At 39.4% G+C, this 21,421-nt stretch overlaps 1 protein-coding gene across 1 annotated transcript in view; it reads right to left on the bottom strand.

Annotated features, from left to right (window-relative positions):
• The window catches only part of LOC127009473 (uncharacterized), a gene marked incomplete at its 3' end in the record, with an annotated part of 124,639 nt that overhangs the window by 43,946 nt on the left and 59,272 nt on the right, over nucleotides 1–21,421 (bottom strand). Inside the window, 3 exon segments of the mRNA XM_050882571.1 lie at nucleotides 734–871; nucleotides 7,290–7,454; nucleotides 18,765–18,880.

The raw sequence follows: 21,421 nt of genomic DNA, 5'->3' as shown, positions 1-21,421 counted from the left end.
GAGGAATGAAGGGAAAGAGGGAGTGGAAAGAAAAAAAGGCAAAGGGGAGAAAAATAGAATAGGAGGAGAGAGAGGAAAGAGAGAGAGAGAGCGAAGGGAAGGAAAGGAAAGTGGAAAGACAACAGGGAGACAAAAAATAAAGGAATGAAGGAAAAAGAAAACAGAGAAACAAAAACAAAACAAAAAAATGAAAGTAAAAAAATAAATAACCACACAAAAATAATAAAATGGACAAACACAAGACAGCCAAAAAGCAAAAAATAAATAAATAAATATATAAATAAATAAATAAATAAATAAAATAAAATAAAAAGAACAAGGAAAGAAAATGAAACCAAAAACTCTAAAAATATAATAAACTAAATATGAAAGAGACACAAAAGCAAACATTTAAATAAATAAACATAGAAAAATGGATATATACAGCAATAAGAACTAAAGAAACAAGATAAAAAAAAACACAGAAAACACACACACACACACACACACACACACACACACACACACACACACACACACACTTGCCTACCACCAATACAAACAAATACATACTACTTCCTCCCCTCCCACGCATATATACTGTACATAATTCCTCAACCACCACACACATATACATACTTGCCCCCCCCCCCCCCACACACACACACATATATATACAGTACTTCCTCTTCCCCACCCCCTTCCCCTCACACACACTTCCCCTTACACACATCCTCCCCCTCCCACGCCTTACCTTCCTCTGGGTGACCTCCCCCGTGCCAGCGTCCACCGTGAAGTAAGCATCGCTGGGGGATAAGCCATCCACGCCGTCACCTGAGATCGAGTAGTGGAGGCGACCAGCATCCACCTCGTCCACGTCCTGCGCATCCACCTGTAGAAGTAGTAGTAGTAGTGGTAGTAATAGTAGTAGTAGTAGTAGTGGTAGCAGTAGAATAATTGGTGTATAGATTTTTGTGGTAGAAGTGAAGGGTTTGCTTGTGCGTGTGTGTGTGTGTGTGTGTGTGTGTGTGTGTGTGTGTGTGTGTGTGTGTGTGTGTGCGTGTGTTCGCCAAAGTTATTATTGCGGTGTAAATAACGCGGTGCAAGCGACGCGTTGGTTGGTTAAAATGACCGAGAAAAAGATAAACGAGGGAGTCAGGACCATCTCTCTCTCTCTCTCTCTCTCTCTCTCTCTCTCTCTCTCTCTCGTCCTTCCTTTCTTTCTTTTCTATTTCTCCTTTCTTCCCTTCCTTTATCCTCATTGTGTTCCCTTTCCCTTCTTCCCGTTTCTCCGTCTATTCTTTGTATTTGTTCTCTTTCCCCTTTCTTCCCCATTCTGTTTCTCTTCTCCGTATTTGCTCTTCTTCTCCTTCCCTTTCCTACTCTTTCTTATTCGTAATGGCTTTCTTTCTCCTTCCTCTCCCTTCTCTTTCCCCTTCCTTCCCTTCTCTTTCTCTCTCTTCCCTCTTCCTGACCTCATTCTCCTTCCTCCTTTACTCACCCTCTTCCTCTTCTGCTTATTTACTTTCCTTTCTCTCCTTCCTTCCTTCCGATCCCTCCTCCTCCTCCCCTTTTACCAATATTTATCTGCTTCGTTCCCTGTTTTGTTTAGTCTCTCCTTCAAAATGGCTATTGTTTTATGTTTATTCTCCGTTTTCTTTTGCTATTTATTATTATTTTTGTGTTTTTCATCGGGTGTCTTTGTCTGTAAATCAGTTTCCAGCATTAGTCATTTAAACTTCCTGATCTTTTTCTCTTCTCTTTTTTCTTAAAAAATTTTAATCATTAGATATTTATATTTCCTAATCTTTCTTTGTTTTTCTTCTCATTTGGTTAAACTCTTTTGCATCATTTGTTCTTCATATTTGCTAATCTCTTTTTCTCTCTCATTATTTTCTTCGCTTCTTAATCTTCTCTTTCAAATCGATCTTGCATTATGTTTAATCTTCGTTTTCTTTTGCTGCTTATCCTTATTTGTGTATTAATTAGTTTTCTTGTGTCTCTTAAACTCTCTTGTTATTTATATTTGCTAATCTCTTTTTATCTCTCATTAATTTCATCGTTTCTTTAGCTTTTTATTTCCCTTTTTCCTTTTATCACCATCTTTTCACGATCACCTCTATTCTTTTAAACTACTAACTCATTATATTTTCTACCTATATATATTTGCACTTTATTATACTTGCTAATCTCTTTTTATCTCCTTATTTTCTTTGTTTCTTAAGCTTTCATTTCCCTTTTCCCTTTTATCATCATCTATTTTTTCAAACTAACTCATTATATTTTCTACCTCTTTATATTTGCACTTTATTATTTATATTTGCTAATCTCTCTTTCTCTCATTAATTTCATCGTTTCTTAAACTTTTTATTTCCCTTTTCCCTTTTATCATCTTCTCACGATTACCTCCATTCTTTTAAACTACTAACTCATTATATTCTCTACCTTTATATATTTGCACTTTGTTATTTATATTTGCTAATCTATTTTTATCTCATTTTTTTCTTCGTTTCTTAAGCTTTCATTTCCCTTTTCCCTTTTATCATCATCTCATAATTACCTCCCATCTTTTAAACTTCTACTTCTTATTCTTTACCTTATATATATTTAGAATCCTCCCGTTTTCTTCCTTCTGCGTTCCCTTTTATATGCCACAAAGAGAAATATACCTAACATTATTATTATTAGTATTTACATGAAACTTTTATTACCTGCTCTTTTTCCCTTCCTTCCATCCTACACTTTTACTTTACCTTTATTCCCCTTCAAGAGCCCCCATTCACTTCCTCTTCCTCTTCCGTCATCCCCCAATCCCTTTCCGTGGTAATATGTTCAATTGTTCATGTTCTTCATCTTCTCGTTTATATTCGTTCCCTCCTATCTACTCCTCTCTCCCCTTGTCTATACTTGTTTTCTCAATATTTATCTTTCTCCTCCCTAGTCCCTTCCAACGTTAACTTGTTCATAATGTCTATCTTGTTATTTGTATGCTCGCTTTTATCTAATCATCTCTCCTTGCCTTTATTTGCCTTCTCATCTAAATTCGTCTTGTTTAGTCCCTTCTTGTCACTATCTTATCCTCTTCTACATCTTATTCTATCTTATATGCGTTGATTTCGCTGTTTTTTTCTTCCTTAAACTTATATCTCACCTGTTTCTTCTTTAGTTCTCTTCTGTTAAATCCTCTTTTTCTTCCTCCTTCTCCTCCTCTTCTGTACCTCATTCTATATGAAATTCATCACTTTTCTTCATCTTCATCATCTTTTCGTTTATATGTTTGCTTCTTTCTCCTCTCCTCTCCTTGCTTTCTATCCTAAATTCTTCGTGTTTAATCCCCCTTTTCCACTAACTCATCCTCCTCTTCCACATCTCATTCTAAATTTCATTCATTAATTTTACTACTATTTTTCTTCCTTAAACTCGTACTTAACTCATTCCCCCTTTAGTCGTTCCCTTCCATTGGCACTCCCTGCAATGTCTGCACCTAGTCTGGACCATAGGGTCTGTGTGGTCTGAATATATATGTAAAATCTATGTAAACCTTTTTCATTATTCTCCTCCTCCTTTTCCATATCCCATTCTATCTTGAATTCATATATTTTTCTCAACCTTACTTTTTGAAATCATATTGACGTGTCTTTTTTTCTCCTCTAAATTCTAACTCAATGTTCCTTTTTTACTTCCCTGTTTTAATTGGCTTATTCTTTTCAGACTTTCTTTTCTTCTGTATTTCCTTGTACCTACGATTTCAAGGCTTTCAAGAAGAGAGTAACAAGACACCTCACCGATTCCAGCCAATATCAACCCTCTTTCGGCCACTATATCAACTACTTACAAGAACATAGCCAGCTGTCACTTTTGCTTCCATTTTGTATGCCTTTGAGCTGCCTCTCTTACAGTTGAAAAAAGTCTTGTATCTCTCTCCATTGTGTGCCATCAGCTTTACCTTAACCTCACGTGAACCTTGCCTTACTTTACCTTACCTTGCCCTACCTTTAATTAATCCCACGGGTCCAATCCTTGCTCGTATCTACTTCGCCTTATCGATGCTCCCTTCCCTTCTATGTACTCCCTTTGGAATACTACACTGCTATTTATGTTTTAGTCTCTCTGTTATTCTGTTTCTTTGTCTCTCCTTTTACAATTCTTCCCTATTAATTCTTCTTTCTCGTCTATGTCCTCTTTTGGGGTTACTGTATTGCTTTCTCTGTTTATTGCTTCTCTGTTATTCTTTTTGTCTGTCTCTCCTTTCTCACTTCTTCCCTATCAATGCTTTTGTCTTTCTCTTCTATGTCCTCTTTTTGGAACACTGTACTGGTATCTCTGTCTATGGGGTATTGTCTCTCTGTCTATATCTCTTCCACACTCCTACTTTTTATGCTTCTGCGCCATTCTGTCTTTTTTTTTTTTCTTAACACTTTCTTACGTTCTAACTCATCATTTTCGACGGCTTTTTAATCCACTTGTCTAAATAATTTTCCTGCGTTTCCCTCTTCCCCTTTATCCTCTCCATCTTTCTTTTCATGTTATCTTTCTCTTCAACTCCACTTATCTTTAAACTGACCAGGATTCTTTTTTTTTAATTCCTTTCTTCCTCTTTTTCCCTTCTCTCTCTCTCTCTCTCTCGGCTAGTTCATCTTCATTATTTTCACAAAGTAGAAGCCTTACTTTATTAGACTTTTTTTTTCTCCCTAAGTAGCTCATCCTCTCTCTCTCTCTCTCTCTCTCCTACTCTTATTTTTTGTTCCTTTTCCATTTTTTAAGATAATTTTGTATACTTTTTAACTCTTTCCACTTTATTATCTTCCTTCTCTTACTCTTCTGTCCTCTTCCTTCCACTTTATTCACCCATACTTAGTCTTCCCTTTCAACTCTATCCATCCCTTCTTAACCCACTTTCCTTTTTTTACTCTTTCTCGTATCCTCATTTTATCCCCCTTTTCATTCCTCTTTTCTTTTATTTCTATGGATTTTGAATATCAGATTTACTTTTAGCGTCATCTCCTTTACGATCTATCTTTATTAATTCTTGACTCCCTCCTCGTACCTAATTTTTCTTTATCTAAATCAACTTTACTTTTATTCGTCTATTCTTTCTCTTCTGTTGACTCTCTTTTACCTCCCACTCTATCCTAAACTTATAATGTTCTCTTCATTATGCTAAAAGTCATATCTGTCTCTTTTCCTTCTCTTCTTTTCTCTTTCCTTCCTGCTTTCTTTCCTATTTCTCCTCATTCCCCTTTTTCCTATTCTTCCGTTCCTATTTCTCTTCCTTTTCCACCTCCCATTCCATCCCAAACTTATTATGCTCTCTCTTACTTATGCTTACATACTTATATATTTTTCCTTTTCTTCTTTTCTCCTTTCTTTTTCCGTTCCTTCTTCTGCTTCTTCAGTCTCTCACATAATCTTATCACTAACCCAACCACAGCCTTTCGCTCCCATTTTTCTTTCTCTCTTATTCTTCACACTCTATACTTTCCCTTTTTCCTCTCTTCTCTTCTCCTTTGCTTCCCCATCCTCTTTCTATTGCTCTTCCATCTCCCGTTATATACTAAACTAATTATATTTTCTCTTCCATATTTCTCAAAATCTTATATACTTATCTGTTTTTCCTTTCCTTCTTTTCTCCTTTCCATCTCCTTTCCTTATACCTCTTATACTTTCCCTTTTTCCTCTATTCTTTTCTCCTTTGCTTCCCCATCCTCTTTCTATTGCTCTTCCATCTCCCGTTGTATACTAAACTAATTATATTTTCTCCCCCATGTTCCTAAAAATCTTATATACATATCTATTTTTCCTTTCCTTCTTTTCTCCTTTCCACCCCCTTTCCTTATACCTCTTTTTCATTCTGACATATTCTTACCACTAACAAAACCACAGCCTAGACAACTTCATTATTCTCTTTCTTTCTTATGCTTCAAATCCTTATACTTTCTCTTCTTTTTTTTCTTTGCTTTTCCTCCTCTTTATTCTCTAACATTGTTTAACGTTACCCTTTAATCTCCCTCCCTTATACTTCAAAATCCTATACCTACCACATTTTAATTTCCTGCTTTTCTCCTTTTTCCATCCTCTTCTTCACAACATCCCTTATTCTCTCTTCCTTATGGTTTGAAATCTTAATAATCATCTCTTTTTTTCTTTTCCTTGTTCTCTTACTTGTTTTCCGTCATAACCTCACCCCCACCACACCTCGTTAAACTTTTCTTCTACTGCAAGATGGCTCCACTATAAACACTCGCCAGCGCCAGAACGGGCTGGGCCGACCATCAGGCCCCACCGGGAAGAAGCCTTGGACCGACCATCAGGATCCACCGGGAAGAAACCTACCGGCGCAAAAAAAGAAAAAAAAGAAAGAAACCCTCTCCCATTTCACCTGTTCCCTTTACCTGGCTCGTTGATTGGGTGGTTCAGCTTCCCTTCACACTTACGAGTCTTCTTTACCACTCACATTTTCCGTCATAACCTCACCTCACCCACACCATACCTCGTTAAACCTCCTTCTACCCTACTCTATTACCTGTCCCTTTTACCTGGCCTAGTTAATTGGACGCTTCAGCTTTTCCTCACACCTACGATCCTTCCTTCCCTTACCCTCACATTTTCCCTTAAAAGTCAAAGGTTGGAAAGAAGATAATAAATTTTTCTCAGACTTCAGTAACTGTTCCGCGTCATTCCTTTCCTCAACATATTTCCTCACCCTTATCCTACGTAACTATACTATGGTCAATCTTGCCTTCTATACCTTATCTTATCCGAACTTATCTAGTTTTAATTTTCTTAACTTTACCTAACTTTACCTTACAATACCTTATTTTGCCTTATCTGTTGTTCTATCTTCTTTTCTTACGTTACCTTTCCTAATTACACCTTGTTTTTTCCTACATTACCCATCTTTTCCTTAGCTAACCTGACCTTAGAATCCCCTACTTTACCGTGCTTTTTCATTAGTTTCTTCCCTTGTCTTATCTTTCCTAATTATACTGTTCTATCCAAGCCTTTCATCCTTTCTTATCCATGGCAAATTGATCTCCCTTATTTTGCTACACCATTGTGAAGTCGCGATATACAAACTATCATTTTACATTATTTGAGCTTTTCTTCCCCTCCTTCCTCATGTAAGAGCTCTCCCTCACTCTGCTATCCCGTTATAAAGCCTCTCCAAGCATATTTTCCTTCCTTTTTCACGTCAAACAGCTTCCCCTCACGTTCCTACCCCGTTGTGAAGTCTCGACATACGACCAATCATTCTTACGTCCCTTCCACCCCGACTTACGACCACAACCAGCACCAGCAGCAGCTCTCACCTTGGCCAGGGGCAGAGGGAGGTCCCGGTCGTCCTCCTCTATCACCGTGACGTGTGGCTCGGGTCGTACAAACACGGGAGGGTTGTCGTTCACGTCAGCCACCAAGACCCTCACCAAGGCGTGCGCTGCCGATCCGCCGCCCTCTCCGCGGACCACGAACTCATGCTGTAGAGAGAGGGAGAAGAGGAGGAGGTGAGATGGGGTGTTAGTGGTGGTGATGGTAGTGGTGTGTAGTTTGGGTGGTTGTAGTTGTAGGTGGTGGTGAAGATAGTTGTGGTAGTGGTGGTTGGAGTTGTAGTAGTGATAGTTGTAGTGGTTGTGATGGTAGTGGTTGTAGCTGTATTGATAGTTGTAGTAGTAATCGTATTAGTAGTAGGAGGAGGTAGTAGTAGTAGTAGTAGTAGTAGTGGTAGTAGTAGTAGTTGTATTATTATTATTATTATTATTATTATTATTATTATTAGTAGTAGTAGTAGTAGTAGTAGTAGTAGTAGTAGGAAAAAAGTGATAGTAGAGGTCGAGCTGAAGGAGGAAGAAAAAAAAGAAAAAAACAACCAGGAAAAAAAGGATAGGAAAAAGAAAAGAGCAAAAAAAAAGTGAAGAAAAAAATAATAAAGGACAACAGCGAAAAATAGAAAGGTAAGAGATAAAGGAGCAGGAGGAAGAGGCGGAATATGTATTAGTATTGTTATTATATTGTCATTAGCATCACTATAGCCTTGCCTGCCCTCGCTCTCCCCACCGCGATGACCTCTGTGTGTATATAGCCGGAGGGAAGGGAGGAAGAGAAGCTGGCAACCGTGTAAAGAGAAACAGGGAGAGGGAACACAAACAGATACAGAGAAAGAGTTTAGGGCAGAGAAGAAACAAAGAGGAACAGAAAAGGGAAATACAGAGACAGAGAAAAGGATTGTATAGGGCGGAGGAAAAGCAAAAATGGTGGAAAGAAAAACAGAAAAAAGAAGACAGAAAAAAGACTACAGGGCTGAAAAGAAGCAAGAAGCAATGTAGATAACGAGAAAGAGAAGAGACAGACACACACAGAAAGAGAGTATGGAGAAGAAGAGAAACAAGAAAGAGAAAGAGAAGGAAAAGAGACAAAAAATATAGACTGAGAGAACGAAGGGAGAGGAGAAGCAAGCAACAGTGGAACATAGAGATACAGAGAAAGAGTGACTAGGGCGGAGGGAGAAGCAGGCAAGGAAGGAAGGAGAAACAGGGAGAACACAGAAACACAGAGGCAAGAAAGAATGCATGTAGGGAAGAAAAGAAGCAAGAAAAGGTATAGTGAAAAAGAAAGATAACAAATATAAAGAGACAGGAAGAAAGATTAAGGATACGAAAGAGGCAAGCAAAGAGAGGGTGGAGAGATAATCAGAGAAAGAGTACAGAGTGGAGGAAAATCAAGAAACAGTGGAAGGAGAAGCAGAAAGAAGAAAATATACAGACAGACGTAAAGAAATATATAAGGAAGGAGAGGTAAGAAACCGTTTGAAGAGAAATACAAAGATAACAGATACAGATAGACAAGGAGGAATATATGATGTAGGGTTAAGAAACAAGAGACTTTGGAATGAGGAACACAAACAGAGAGACAGTGACAGGATGATAGAAAGAATGTAGGGAGAAGGAAAAAAACAGTGATTAGAGAAACAGGAACAGAGAGACAGAGCTAGACAGAAAGAGAGACTGCAGAGAAGAGGACAATAGAAAAAGGGTTAAAAGAGAGATAGAAAGAGGGTAAGAGACAAACAGAGAGAAAGAGAGAATGTAGGGCGGAGGAGAAGCAAAAAACGATAAAAAGAGAAACAGAGAAAGAAATATAAACAGAGAAAGAAAAATAAAGTGTAGAGAAGAAGAAAAGTAGTAGAAAGAGAAACAGAAAGACAGAGAGAGAGAGAGAGAGAGAGAGAGATACAGGGTGTGTTTACGTGTGTGTGTGTGTGTGTGTGTGTGTGTGTGTGTGTGTGTGTGTGTGTGTTCGTTGTATTCCTGTTATTAGTATTAAAATCGCTTTTGTATTAATATGACTGCACTCTCTCCCCTCCCATTCTCATTTACTGTTTCCTTTCGCTTCGCCTCACAACCTCTGCTGTTAGGAGTGGGAATGAGAACAAAAGAAGGGGGTTGATCGTGTCATTGTTATTTTTATCATTATTATTATTAGTGGAGGTGGTAATAGTAGTAGTAGTGGTGGTGGTAGTGATGGTAGTAGTGGTAGTAATAGTTGTTTTTTGTTATTATAGTAGCAAAAATAAGTTGGATTCTCATTCTTATTCTTAACTTTCTTTCATATTATTCTTATTGTTATTTTTCGTGGTTTAGTACAAGTGGTATTATCAGTAGTATTAGTATTAGAAGTAGTAGTTGTAGTAATAGTAGTAGTAGTAGTAGTAGTAGTAGTAGTAGTAGTAGTAGTAGTAGGTTAGCAATAGTAGTCGTGGTAGTAACAATACTAGCGAATTAGAATTAGTAAAAGTAGTAGTAGTAGTAGTAGTAGTAGTCAATTGTTATATAAGTAATCCCCCATAATAATCCCCTCACACGTCCACTCCCCATCACATTAACTCCAAAACTTCTCCGGAAATCTGAAAAAAAGTTAAATAATCCTACGCGGGGCCCCTGAACACGCATAATGAAGCACTCGTGTGTCTTGCGGCTCCTCAGCGAGCGTAGGGAAAGGTCTAGTCGGGGCCCCTGAGAGCGCATAATGAGAACGAGGAAAACATTACGCGCTGGGAGGCTGTCAAACAAACCTAGTCTCAAAAGCTTCCTCGGGGGCACTCTGGGTTCCTAATTTCCCTGCTTAAAAAAAATACTGGAGGCAAGATAAAGCCTATAGAAAAGTCTCATGTGGAATTAACGCCCGGGACAGAGCATATTGGCGTAAGTTATGGGCCCGTGAGGGAGCATAATGGCACCTGTATTTACCGAGGGGCCCCTGACAATGCATAATGAAGACTCGATGCGCTGGTTTTCCCAGACGCAAAATTATTAAAGGTCTCGCTAGTGTTTTTTTTTTTTTAGAGCCACCAGAATGATAATTAAAAAAAAACTTGAATACCTTTATGGGTAAGGAGGCAGACTATAATACAAGACATAAAAAAGCCCACAATATGATGATCCTAAACGAAGAGCAGAGAAAAAATGCCGAAATGGACGATCAAGGGCATATGGTTGGCGATTATGGGGGAGAGTGAGGAAGGTTATGGAAGCTACGACTCTGACGGACACTGTAGTTAAGGACCTGTATGGAACTAGAGAGAGAAGAAGAGAAAAAGAGAAAATGAGAACAGAACAGAAGGCAGGACAGAGAGCCGAAGAGAAAAAAAAAAGAGAAAGAAGAAACAATGTCGAGGTTATGAAAACAGTTACATACTCTCTCCCTGACTGATGCATAAGAACTTGTGCGAATAAAAAAAATATAAGAAAGCCCATAATATGCTGATTTAAACAAAGAGTAGGTAAAAATGCCGAAATGGACGATCTAGGGCATATGGTTAGCAATTATACGGGAAAGAGTAAGGAACCCTGACCCTGAGAGATACTGAAGTTAAACACCTGTATGGAACTTTAAAGAGGAGAAGAGAAAAAGAGAAAATGCGAACACAACAGAAAACCGAGGAGAAAAAAAGGAAAGAAAAAAATGACGAGATTATAAAAAACAGATACATAAGCTCTCCCTGACTGACTGATGCATACGAGCGAGTGTGAATAAATATATATGAAGAGTTCCAGAAGGCAAAACATAATCTCATAGACCTGGAAACGTAACAGGAATCCAAAACAAGGCTCCGAAAATACAGTTAAGTAAGGTCTAATGCATGCCAGTGAGTGTGTACGTGTGTAAAATGGAGGGGGATGGCGCACACAGAGAGAGAGAGAGAAAGAGGGAGAAGGACACCGAAAATAAAATATATAAACTTCCTGAATCCCAACTATTGGCTATACGGCCCTTCACACGACCCATGAAACCGAAGAATGAAGGAAAGCAGCTTCTAGAGGACGTAAACACAGCAGCAAAAATCCGCGCGGCCGTGTTGGTTTGAGGCCTGAAAAAACAGCGTAAAAATGATCTGAGCCGCGAATTCTGGGAACTTAACACCTAGCAGGGAGGAAAAGACACGTGTTCGGGGGCTAATCTCCTTCCCGGCCAATAACTTAATCCAGGGCGGGTCGGGGAAGGCGAGGGGAAAAGGAGAAGGGAGGAGAAAGGGAGGAAAGGGGAAGGGTGAGGAAAGAAAAAGAGTGAGGAAGAGAGGAGGGAGAAACAGGAGAAGGGGGAAGGGGGAAGGGAACAGGAGGAGGAAGAAGAGGGAAAAAGGAGGAGAGGAAGGGTTAGGGGAGAAGGTAGAAGGGGAGGTAAAGGGAAAAGAAAGGGAAGGGAGGGACAAGGAGAAGGGTAAAGAGGGGAAAAATAGGAAGGGTGAGAAACGGAAAAGGGTGAAGAAGGGTGAGAAAGACAGAAAGGAAAGAGAGGAAAAAGGAAAAAGAGGACGAAGGGAGAAGGAAAAAGAATCAGAAAAAAACGGATGTGAGTAGAAGTAAAGGGAAAGGAATTAAAAGAGGAGAAAAAGAAGAGAAACGAGGAAAAATAAAGGGATAGGAACAAAAATCGGGGAAGGGTTATAAGACTAGGAGAGAAAAAGAGGGAGAAGAAAAAAAAAAGAAAAGGGGAGGAAAAATAGCAGAGAAAAAATGGGCAGAAGAAATAAAAAAAAATGGGATAGGAGTAAAAAGTGGAAAAAAATAATTATAGAGAAGAAAAAGATGGGAAGAAAAAATGAAAAGATTGCGTTAGGAGCGAAAAATAAATTATGTGAGAATTGAAAAAGAGGAAAAGAAAAAGAGGAGGAAAATTACGAATGACAAAAATTAAAGCCAAAAAGCAAATTACACACACACACACACACACACACACACACACACACACACACACATACACAGGCGTAATTTCCCGCATGAAAATTTAATAAGCACCTAGTCTCCTTAGCCTTTGTGTGTGTGTGTGTGTGTGTGTGTGTACGTGTGTGTGTGTGTGTGTGTGTATGTGTGTGTGTGTGCGGCCTTTCACCTAAAGCTACGCTCACGTTCGTTTCACGTACATAGATCATATCAACATGTTAATTAGAAAAGGAGGAGGAGAAGGAGGAGGAGGAGGAGGAGGAGGAGGAGGAGGAGGAGGAGGAGGAGGAGGAGAGAGGAGAGAAGATTGAGAGAGAGAGAGAGAGAGAGAGAGAGAGAGAGAGAGAGAGAGAGAGAGAGAGAGAGAGAGAGAGAGAGAGAGAGAGAGAGAGAGAGAGAGAGAGAGAGAGAGAGAGAGAGAGAGAGAGAGAAGCCAGGAATAGACTACATAAAGATAGGAAGATAAATAATGAATAATGAAGCAAAGATTGAACGAGATAGCCACAGACAAACAGACAGACAGAAAGAGCAACAGACAGAAACACCAAAAGACAAATAAATGCGGGAAGGAAAAAGAATGAAAGGAAGGGAACGGAAGAAGGAGGAAGAAGAGGCAACAAACCAATAAAGAAACTCGATAACCCAATCGTAAAGACATTAAGATAAAGAGAGAAAAAGAAGAGGAAGAAGAAAACGAAAGATGGAAAGAAAGACTCACACAATAATAACAATAAGGAAGCGAAAGAGGAGGAACGAATAAAAGATGAAATATGGCGAACAAGGAAGAAGGAAGTGATGACATATGGAGCAACGTGAGAGAGATAAAAGAAAGGAATGAAGGTATAAATGTACGAAGATGTGAAATAAGACACGCAAGGATGAATTAGAGGAGAAAGGCAAGGGAGAAGAGAGAATAGGGAAGAAGAGAGAGAGAGAGAGAGGAAGGGCTAGAGAGGAGAGAGAGAGAGAGAGAGAGAGAGAGAGAGAGAGAGAGAGAGAGAGAGAGAGAGAGAGAGAGAGAGAGAGAGAGAGAGAGAGAGAGAGAGAGAGAGAGAGAGAGAGAGAGAGAGAGAGAGAGAGAGAGAGAGAGAGAGAGAGAGAGAGAGAGAGAATACTACACATATATCCTAACAGCCAAATAAGAAAGTGCTACAAAGAGAAGGGAAAACAAAGTGAAAACCGAATCATTTTATATGCTCTATGTCTCTCTTTTAAAAGCTTGGAAGTTAAGCAGGCAAATCAATCAATCAATCAACTTCCAAAATGGGAAAAAAGAAGACATCAAGATTAAGAGAGAAAAACAGGAAGAATAAGAGAGGAAAGATGGAAAGACTCACCCAATAACAACAATAAGGAAGCGAAAGAGGAGGAGCGAATACAAGAGGAAATATAGCGAACAAGGAAGAAGGAAGTGATGAAATATGGAGCAACGAGGGAGAGATAAGAGAAAGGGAACGAAAATGTGAAATGCGAAACTCATTACAAAAGAAAAATGCAAAAGAAATAATGAAAACGTTAATTTGGTATTCAGAACGGTAATGACTCGGGGGAATGAAAAAAATATAAATACGCTCAACAACAGAGAGGAGTTTTTTAGAAAGAAAGGCATAAATATTTTCCACCCCAACACAGTTATGCATTTTTTTAACTTCTCTCGTATTCTAGTTTGTCACCGCGGGGTTTTGCGGTCTTTGTGTTCCGCTCTTTGATGCCCGTGGCTGCGAACTTTATATTAAGAGTTAAGACTTCCACATAGGGCAAGACATACGAAAAACATTGCAGCTCTGAAAGTTATGATACCGATACTACTGAGAGATTTAACGTTTTCCTGAATAAAAGAGAAAATAGAGGATGATGAGGTATGGAGAGGAGGAAAATAAATCAGTAGAGGAAAAGATAGCGGAAAAGAGGTAGGTGAAGGTAGAGGAAAAAGGTGAGGAAAAATATTATGACACCCACTCCGGGATTTATCTATTCTTAAAACAACACTCCTTATTTTTTCATCTGTTCTCTTACTCCTTTTTTCTTTTTTTTCTTTCTGTCCTTCTCTCATTCTTTCCTGCCTTCATTTTTTCCTTTCTTCTTTCTTTCATTCTTTGTTTCTTTCTTTCATTCATTCTCTCTCTCTCTCTCTCTCTCTCTCTCTCTCTCCACTGTTTATCTGTCGTTCTTCTTTGTCTTCATCAGCTCCTCCTCACGTCCGTTTCCTCTCCTTTTGCTCCCTTCTCTGCCTTCTCGTTTCATTTATTTTTTTTATCCCTATTTCTTATTCTTCTACTCGTATTCTATATCTCTGGGGCTTAAGAAGTATAAAAGACTCGCGGCACTTTTTACGTGGTGTTAAGCCTCTTTTGAGCAAATACGTTCCCCTCTCGTAGTAGAAACAAAAGTTATTGTGGCTCATTTTTTTCACACACTTCTCATTCCTAAACATACTTTTTTTGGGGCGCTTGGGAAGTATATAAGACTAGAGTCACTTTCTTTGTGGTGTTAAGCCTCTTCGGAGCAAATACTTTCCCCTCTCACAGTAAAAGGAACAATCGACGAGTGAAAAACGCGGAAAGGACACCTCAAGCCTCTCTCTATTTTTTTGAGAGCTGAAAAAAATATGATGCCCGATCGACTAGACATAAGCTGCTTTAAGGCGAATCTCCAATGATAACTGAAGTAGAAACCGTTTTATATCACCGTCTCTTTGAACGCACGCTATCATTCAGGGTATTGTTTCAGAGGTGACGGCATATTCTTTTCTTCCTGGCGGATCATACTAAGATTTACTGGGAATTTTCCAGGATGTCTGCAGAAGAAACAATTTTATACCAATGTTTTCTTTGCGCGCGCCATCGTTCAGGGAGTTATTTCCGAGGTGACGGCTCTTTGTTTTTAAATTTAATAAAGATATGTTAAAGGTTTAAAGCTGATCTCCCATGATGTCTAGAGAGAAACTTTTTTTTTTTTTTTATCAATGTTCTTCTGTCTTAACGCATGCCGTTGCCCAGGGAGGTGTTTCAGAGGTGACATAACTTTTTTTTATTAACCCGTCCGCTGCGATTGGCACGGATTTAGCCTTTACTGGTAGCCTGGAAACATATACTCCCAGGTCTTTCTGTGCCTCTGTGGTGGATAGTGGAGTGTTTCCCATGTGGTATTGGTATGCTGGATATCCCCTCCCAAGGTGCAGGACTTTACATTTTTCTTCACTGAATTGTAGCAGCCACTTTTTGTTCCATTCCTGTAGTTTGGTGAGGTCTTCTTGTAGGAAATCCGTAGTCAAGGGGTTAAGGGATGATTTTATGAGCTTTTAGGCGAATCTATGGGGATATGTAAAGCTAAACTGTTTTTATCAATGTTTTTTTCGCATACCATCGCTAAGGGAGTAGTTTCTGGGGTGACAGCATTGTTTTTCTTGACGGATGATTGTTTATAAAGGTGCTGTTCATGTGTTTACTGTTCGCTGAGAGGAGACAAGTCGTGTATGCTTTTTTGTAGCCAGGAATCGAACCCTCGCGCTCAGAACAAGCAGCCGTTACCTGACCTGCACGGCTGAATTAGTCAACAAAAGTCTAGAGCCCTGCCTTTCTTAGTGTTTTAGTCCACTTTCTGCCATTTCCACTTTCATCCGTCCACATCTTTTTTATATATGAGATGGCAGGAATGTTATAAATAGTCGTGATCTTTAGACACATTGCTTAAGAGGTGCCACAGGCATAATTACTTAGCTAGGAAACAGCCCCCGCACCCACAACAAGCCAGAACAAGAATCCATCGCCTTGTCTGCACAGTAAGCACACAATGAACGCTCACGACGAGTAAAGAGTAGCCAGTCGCAATAAGTCTGAATGAAAAAGCATGTGACCGGCACCTCAACAATAAATTGAGGAGGCTGCTGAAGCCCTCCATAGACCCTTCCCATTACCTCATTAACCGTTTCCCTATTATCTCATCTACACCAGAGAGTAGTTCAGCATGCTCTCAAAAGACAGATCATCTCTCTATCCACACCACAGTACATTCACACAACATTCACACCTTTTCCCAAAATTCAAAATTCAAAATGGCGTTGAACAGCAGAGCCTCGGAGTCCCCGCCTGGGGGGGGGACCACAAATTCCCCCAGAGTGGACTCCCCTTCTGGTTACCTCTCTTTCGGCCACCTCTTTGGATTCTTTTTGTGAGCAGCGAGTAGCGGGATTTTTTTTTATATTATTGTTTACTTTTTTGTGCCCTTGAGCTGTCTCCTTTGTTGTAAAAAAAAATCAAATCGAAATATTTCCCGAGGAGTCTCTTCAGGAACTGCATTTTAAAAGAGGAGAAAAAAATGTAACCACAGCAAGCCTGCAATGTTGGTGGCTGATTGGCAGGTCGTAGGATATGTTGATGTTAAGCCCCACAACCCAATGCTTGTATGACTTAATTAATAAAGTAAAAAACAAAGGAAAAATATACCACAGTAAAAGCACTGGAATGACTCTTCAACAAAAACAACAATAACACCAAAGCCCTGTATGTATATTAAAGTTAAACAACCCAACCTATCTCTTGTAGCTTCACGGGTTAAGATAAAAACGTATGAACAAAAAAACTGAACAGAAACACCGGCAGGGGGGTACTCTAAAAATATAAAATCGCAGGATATAAAGTAAAGTTGAAGCCTCCAGTGCTTCGCTTGTAGCTTCAGGCATTGAAAGAAAACAAACACATGAAATAAATTGAGCCAAAAAGAAATTGAAATGACACTTTAACAATTCCAAATCGTTGAATATAATATAAAGATTAACATGTCAACGCGTCGCCTGCAGCTTGAATAATTTCACCAAAACAACGAACCAAAAATATTCTGGGCAAAGTTTTTGACAACAGAAATAAGTGAAATAAAAAATACAGACTGCGGCGACATATCGAGGTTAGTGAGAACGATTCAAATGCTTAAACCACCTTTGTCAAGAAGAGATAAAAAACAATTCTAGAAGATCTTCATATCAGGTGAAAAAACAGAAACAGGAAAGAGAGACTGCAAGCACATATCATATTACTGAGAACTATTCAAACGAACAAAATTTCTTCGATAAAAGATATAAAACAATTCTGGCAAACGTTTATAACAAAAGAAATAACTGAAATAAGAAATCAGACTGTCAGAAAATATCGTTACTGAGCACGAGTCGAAAGCCTGAAACATCTTTGACAAAAGCAGGTCAGAAAAACGTCTGGCAAAACTTTGACAACAGATTAACTGAAAAATAAGATACATACTGCGAGCACGTATCAAATTAATGAGCACGCGTCAAAATCTTAAAACTGCCGCCATAAAAATGAGAAACGATGCTCACGATTACTAGGAAACGAAAACTTTGCACAAAACTATCTAGAGAATTCTTAGTAGTTAGTAGTGATAATACTGAACACGAGAGCGACCGAGACTCTGTTTAGCAGGTAAGAAATCACTACTCTGATACATCGAGTTACAAAATACTGTTTCTCTCTATCTTTTCTTTTGCTTCTTTTCTCTTACTCTTTTCTTTATTTTTTTATTATTTCGATTTTTTATTCCTTTTTCCCTTATATCTCTTTTTCACCATAATGCCTATCTGTCTATCTACATATTTATCTACCTATTTATATGTGTGCAGTTTCTGCTTATATATTTTTTTTATTATCTATTTTATCTTATTTTATGTTATTTGATTCTATTTTACTTTACTTCTGTGTGTGTGCGTGTGTGTGCGTCCGTGTGTGTCCTCGTGTTGTTGGGTATCATGTCCAGGTAGCCGCCCAAACAGGTGTGCGTCGCCGCCGGCCAGGTGAATGCATCGGGAATTAATTAACTCATCTTATTAGCGCCCATTCACTGCGCCGCTAAATAACAACCAATCACCTCACCTCTACCTGGCTCTCTCTCTCTCTCTCTCTCTCTCTCTCTCTCTCTCATCATTTTTCTTGCTTCTTTTCTTTCCGTTTCCCTTCCCTTATCATCCTATCATCATCATCATCATCTTCAGCATCATAAACATCAACGCGAAATCATAGTCATGCGTTTTCATGAAGGTTGACTACTGTTACTACTATTACTACTACTACTACTACTACTACTACTACTATTACTACTACTACTATTGGTACTCCTGCTACTACTACTTCTATTACTTCTACTACTACTACTACTACTACTACTACTACCACCACTATTTCTACTACTACTACTACTACTACTACTACTACTGCTACTACTACTACTACTACTACTACTCTTACCACCACTATTTCTACTACTACTACTACTACTACAACCCCAACAAAAACAACCACTACTGCAACCCAAACTACATCCACCACCACAATCACCACCAAAAAGAACCACTACAAAACCAATATTTCTCCTCAATCATCACCACCAACACCACTACCATCACCACCACCCAACACCACTACGTTACCACCATCACCACACACACACACACAAAAAAAAAAAAAAACGAAAACAACCGCAATCTTCAATCCTGCACGTCTCAGGGGGAGGTACGTTGAACTAGCCAGAGTGGTAAAGAAGAAAACCCGGGTACCACAGGCTTACCTTGTCCGCGGCCTCGTAGTCAAGCGGCGCCTGCAGAGTGATGGTCCCGGAGGCGTGGCTGACAGAGAAGAGCCCTTGCCTGTTGCCCTGCGTCAGCGTGTACCTCACCTCGGCGCCTGCGGGAAGGGAGAGAGGGAGAGAAACGTGAGATGGTGATGCTGGGAGGGTTGTTTAGTTGTAGTAGTAGTGAGAGTAGTAGTAGTAGTAGTAGTAGAAGAAGGAGGAAACATTTGAAGCATTTAAAACATTTATTTATGATCACAATTGCATTGCGAAAGTTATCTTATGAAAGTATTCTAAAACATGATCAGCCTTTTTATAAGCCGAAGATTTTTAGGCAACTAACTTGAAATTAAGGTCTAAACAAATACACAGAGGAAAACACTCGAAAAAGTATAAAAATGGAAAGACAAGGAGGAGGAGGAGGAATGGTAGCTTTAGCGGTAGTAGTAGTAGTAGTAGTAGTAGTAGTAGTAGTAGTAGTAGTAGTAGTAGTAGTAGTGGTAGAGGCAGTACATGCTTTCCGTAGTTTTAATTTCAATGTACTTTAAACTTTCTTTCCTTCTTTATCATTTATATTAATTCCCTGTTTTTCTTTTTCTTGGTCTTCTGTTGTTCGGCGAGAGTGATTTCCATGTAAATGAAGGTATTAAAAAGCCAAAGTTTATCAGCAAACAGATTATTGTCGCTTTGTCATGGGAAGGGGAGTGGTGAGGTGCGCGCACACACGTACACACACACACACACACACACACACACACACACACACACACACACACACACAGAGTCCCCCACCCCCCAATGCACTACACATTTATTTTTATTTCAGGAACATCAAATATTTACACGCCACAAAACGATATTGATGTAGACCTTTAAATCATTCACACACATTCCTTTTATAAACTCAAACCCACCTTTACCTTAACAGCCCAAATAAACCAGGAGGTATAAGTACATTCCCTACTCGTATACTCATCCATCATGTTCTATACAACGCAAATACAGCAAAGGGAACACATATACAAATACACATCCACAGTGAAAGCGAAACATACGTAAAGATCAGTAGACGCTAACTAACTCGTACACATTTTTATGGGTCACCTGATGAACGAATATGTGAGCGTTGGGATCCAGGAATGACAATATATTTACCTTTCATATATTTACGATTTTTATTTCCAGCTTATATTGCACGGAGGCAGACAATTTATCAGATGATGGAATGCTTAACGTGTATGAACGAGTATATTGATCTCCACAAACACAAACACACACATAACTGGGAGGTGTCAATGCGGGGGGGGGGGGAGGGGGGGGGTATGTAAGGGCGGATTGTCATGAGGCAAGGACTAATATACTTTCTCGGAGGTCTTAAGAAGGGTTCAGTGTGTGTATTTTCCTTTATGGACATACAAATACACTATACGAGAGTCTGAGCGTGTATATATACCTCCATAAACACATTGGTATCAGCTTTTGGAATATGTCAAGGTTGGGCGAGAAGATGAAGCAAGAACTACAGCATGTCAACAGAGGTCTTAGAGGAGTTCAGAGTGTGTATTTACCTTTCTATTTACACACACACACACACACACACACACACACACACACACACACACACACACACACACACACATACTATAGACAAATGTATTGGTTGACTAAGGTTGTTGGAAAAAGAGTGCGTGAAAGCAACGTGTGTGATTACCTCTACAGAGACATATAAATGCACTATTGGGGACTTCGACGGGTGACTACGTTTGTATGTGGAAAAATAAGGTGTGCAGGGTAGACAGATGACTGAGACTGGTTGCTGCCTCTCATCTATTGTCGTGAAAGGGGTGAGTGGAGAGTGAGAACCCATTACCTTTGAGCCTGTGGTGGGAGAGAACCCTTAACCTGACAGAGAACCAGTGCAATATCTGGGTAACCACAGTTTACCTTCCCCAGGTTTCCCCGGGTCCCCATTTATCGACCATCCAGATAGTAATAATGAACAGCTGGGTGACCTGCACACTGCTTGCTTAGGCCGGGATTCGAGCCCTGGCCCACACATTCGTAGTTGGGGATGCTAACTACTGCTTCATGGAGACGTGGAGGTCGCGAAGGGTGAGAGATAAACACTTCTAAGCTCCTAATTACTTATGTGTTAGGTATTAAACTATACGATGTGTATCATGCGCTGTCTATGTCAACTACACACATACTGATGCAGGGGAATTTTTTTTTTACAACAAAGGAGACAGCTCAAGGGCACAAAAAAAGGAAACAATAAAAAAAAAAGCCCGCTACTCGCTGCTCCTAAAAAGAATCCAAGGAGGTGGCCGAAAGAGGGGTCAATTTCGGGAGGAGAGGTGTCCTGATATATTTTATGAACCACACGAATCGGCAGTAGCAAAAGACGAAACTATAGATGGTATTAGTATAGAATTAGTAAAAGACGTTGGGGATCATTCTGTGGGAAAACTATTAACACTTTTTCAAATTTCATCGTAGAATATCCTTTAAAGTTTATGTCCTTCCTTCGTTCCTATTCGTATCAATCTTGCCTGTCTTTCCTCCATCCTCCACTCACTCAAAACATTATAATCACCTTCTTCCTATCACATCATCCCTCATATACTTCTTTATATTTCAACACAGAGTTTCCT

Source organism: Eriocheir sinensis, chromosome 41, assembly GCF_024679095.1.
Source record: "Eriocheir sinensis breed Jianghai 21 chromosome 41, ASM2467909v1, whole genome shotgun sequence".
Taxonomy (NCBI): Eukaryota; Metazoa; Arthropoda; class Malacostraca; order Decapoda; family Varunidae; genus Eriocheir; species Eriocheir sinensis.
The sequence above is the reverse complement of the archived record's forward strand: the minus strand, read 5'-3'. Positions and strand labels throughout refer to the sequence as shown.